Source organism: Bison bison, unplaced genomic scaffold (genome assembly GCF_000754665.1).
Source record: "Bison bison bison isolate TAMUID 2011002044 unplaced genomic scaffold, Bison_UMD1.0 scf7180017864508, whole genome shotgun sequence".
NCBI classification, from domain to species: domain Eukaryota; kingdom Metazoa; phylum Chordata; class Mammalia; order Artiodactyla; family Bovidae; genus Bison; species Bison bison.
The window spans coordinates 11,414,815-11,418,866 of NW_011495064.1; positions in this window are offsets into that span (position 1 = coordinate 11,414,815).

Genomic DNA, 4,052 nt, shown 5'->3' on the forward strand with positions numbered 1-4,052 from the left:
TGGAAGGAATGATGCTGAAGCTGAAATTCCAGTACTTTGGCCACCTCATGTGAAGAGTTGACTCATTGGAAAAGACTCTGATGCTGGGAGGGATTGGGGGCAGGAGGAGAAGGGGACGACAGAGGATGAGATGGCTGGATGGCATCACTGACTCGATGGAAGTGAGTCTGGGTGAACTCCAGGTGTTTGTGATGGACAGGGAGGCCTGGTGTGCTGTGATTCGTGGGGTCACAAAGAGTTGGACACGACTGAGCGACTGAACTGAACTGAACTGAATGATACAGTGCAAAGAAATAGAGGAAAACAACAGAATGGGAAAGACTAGAGATCTCTTCAAGAAAATCAGAGACACCAAGGGAACATTTCATGCAAAGATGGGCTCGATAAAGGACAGAAATGCTATGGACCTAACAGCAGCAGAAGATATTAAGAAGAGGTGGCAAGAATACACAGAAGAACTGTACAAAAAAGATCTTCATGACCAAGATAATCACAATGGTGTGATCACTCACCTAGAGCCAGACATCCTGGAATGTGAAGTCAAGTGGGCCTTAGGAAGCGTCACTATGAACAAAGCTAGTGGAGGTGATGGAATTCCAGTTGAGCTATTTCAAATCCTGAAAGATAATGCTGTGAAAGTGCTGCACTCAATATGTCAGCAAATTTGGAAAAGTCAGCAGTGGCCACAGGACTGGAAAAGTTCAGTTTTCATTCCAACCCTAAAGAAAGGCAATGCCAAAGAATGCTCAAACTATCACACAATTGCACTCATCTCACACGCTAGTAAAGTAATGCTCAAAATTCTCCAAGCCAGGCCTCAACAATACATGAACCATGAACTTCCAGAAGTTCAAGCTGGTTTTAGAAAAAGCAGAGGAACCAGAGATCAAATTGCCAACATCCGCTGGATCATGGAAAAAGCAAGAGTTCCAGAAAAACATCTATTTCTGCTTTATTGACTATGCCAAAGCCTTTGACTGTGTGGATCACAATAAACTGTGGAAAATTCTGAAAGAGATGGGAATACCAGACCACCTGACCTGCCTCTTGAGAAATCTGTATGCAGGTCAGGAAGCAACAGTTAGAACTGGACATGGAACAACAGACTGGTTCCAAATAGGAAAAGGAGTGTCAAGGCTGTATATTGTCACCTTGCTTATTTAACTTCTGTGCAGAGTACATCATGTGAAATGCTGGGCTGGATGAAGCACAAGCTGGAATCAAGATTGCCGGGAGAAATATCAATAACCTCAGATATGCAGATGACACCATCCTTATGGCAGAAAGTGAAGAACTAAAGAGCCTCTTGATGAAAGTGAAAGTGGAGAGTGAAAAAGTGGGCTTAAAGCTCAACATTCAGAAAACTAAGATCATGGCATCTGGTCCCATGACTTCATGGCAAATGGATGGAGAAACAGTGGAAACAGTGGCAGACTTTATTTTTCTGGGCTCCAAAATCACTGCAGATGGTGACTGCAGCCATGAAATTAAGACACTTATTCCTTGGAAGGAAAGTTATGACCAACCTAGACAGCATATTAAAAAGCAGAAAAAATAAAATAAAAATAAATAAAATAAAAAGCAGAGACATTACTTTGCTAACAAAGGTCCATCTAGTCAAGGCTATGGTTTTTCCAGTAGTCATATATAGATGTGAGAGTTGGACTATAAAGAAAGCTGAGCGCCAAAGAACTGATGCTTTTGAACTGTGGTGTTGGAGAAGTCTTTGAGAGTCCCTTGGACTGCAAGGAGATCCAGCCGGCCCATCCTAAAGGAACTCAGTCCTGAATATTCATTGGAAGGACTGATGTTGAAGCTAAAGCTCCAATACTTTGGCTACCTGATGCAAAGAGCTAACTCATTTGAAAAGACCCTGATGCTGGAAAAGACTGAAGGCAGGAAGAAGGGGATGACAGAGGATGAGATGGTTGGATTGCATCACCGACTCAATGGACATGAGTTTGAGTAAGTTCTGGGAGTTGGTGATAGACAAAGAAGCCTGGCATGCTGCAGTCCATTGGGGTTGCAGAGTCACACACGACTAAGTGACTGAACTGAACTGAAGCTGGAAAGAAATGTAGCTGTTTTATGTGTTAATCCCAGTTACTTGACTCTGCTGCTGCTGCTGCTAAGTCGCTTCAGTCGTGTCCAACTCTGTGCGACCCCATAGAGGGCAGCCCACCAGGCTCCCTGTCCCTGGGATTCTCCAGCCAAGAACACTGGAGTGGGTTGCCATGTCCTTCTCCAATGCATGAAAGTGAAAAGTGAAAGTGAAGTCGCTCAGTCGTGTCCAACTCATAGTGATCCCATGGACTGCAGCCCACCAGGCTCCTCCATCCATGGGATTTTCCAGGCAAGAGTACTGGAGTAGGGTGCCATTGCCTTCACTTGACTCTGGGGGACCATCTAATCCAAGACTGAGAACAGCCCACCCATTCTGGCCTGCCAGTGAAGACCTAATCTCCATATTTAAACACTTCACCCAGACCTACCCCTACCCACATTCTTAAAGTTCCAAACTACTCCTAATTAAAATATATACTCTCACCAGACCAGCTCAGCTACCAATTTGGAAAATGACAAATTGTTTCAGGTGAGACTGTTGACAGCTTTGATTATCTCACAGAATATTTACATTCTAAAGGCAATGCTTACAAATGGAAAGAAACACTGTATTTGTTTACAAATGGAAAGAAACACTGTTCTGACCAAAAGAGTGTACAGAGGAGAGCATCCTTAAATAAGCTCTTTAACCTCATCAAGTTTGGTCCATCTGGGCCTAAGGCCTCACTCTCACACGAAAGCCTCGGCACAGGACACTCTTCTCTGCCTAGACACTTCATTCTTCAGAGCAGCTGTCACTTTTGCAGGGGACTCCCAGACTACGTTGGCTCCTTCTGTTATGGCCCCCACAGTACACCTGACACCTTTGCAAACGGTCACCACACCTGCAACGTGTGGTCCGTGACTATCAGCCTCTCCACTAGCTGACAGTTTCTGTGAGCTGAGGATGAGGCCTGCCCTGTGCTGTGCTCACTGTTACCCTCCTGGTCTCTAGCATGTGGGAGATACTCAAATATTTGTTGATGACTGCATAAATGAATGAAGGGTGGGGACCGAGTGCTCTTACTCCGGGTTTACAGATGATTTCTACATTAGTGGCTCTGGAAAACTTAAGTAGGAATGAAACATTTGAGCCCCTCAGAGCTCAAGTACCAAAACCATTGACTTTCCAAACACGCCTAATATCCTGTATTCATCCCTGGTCTTGTCCAAAGCCCGAAGCGGCAAATAAACACATGAACAAGTGGGACAGATTTCTAACATGGTGCCAAGACTATTATTTTTTTTGGCCATGACAATTCAATGGGAGAAGAGAGTCATGTTTTCTACAAATAGTGTTGGAATAACTGTATATATGCATGCAAAAGAACCATGTTGAATCCCTTCCTTACACTCTACACAAAAATTAACTCAAAATGGATCACAGACCTAATGTAAGAGCTAGAACTCTTAGAAGAAAACACAGCAGATATTTGTGACCCTGGGTTATTCAAAACTTCTTAGACATGATGCCAAAATAAGTTGATAAAAATAAATTTGACTTCATCAAGATTAAAAACATTCATGCTTCAAAGGACACTATCAAAATGAAAATATAACCCACAGAATGGGAAAAATATGAATAAATTATCTATGTAATAAGGATTTGTATCCAGAATATATACTCTTACAACTCAACAATAAAAAGCCACAAAACACAATTGAAAAAATGGATTTGAATAGACAGTTTTTCCCAAAGATATACAAATGACCAATAAATACATGAAAGTTACGTTCAACGTCATTAGCCGTTAGTGCAACGTACATCAAGACCCCAGTGAGATACAGCTTCACTCCTATTCAGTTCAGTCGCTCAGTTGTGTCCAACTCTGTGACCCCATGAATCGCAGCACACCAGGCCTCCCTATCCATCACCAACTCCCAGAGTTTACTCAGACTCATGTCTATTGAGTCAGTGATGCCATCCAGCCATCCCATCCTCTGTCGTC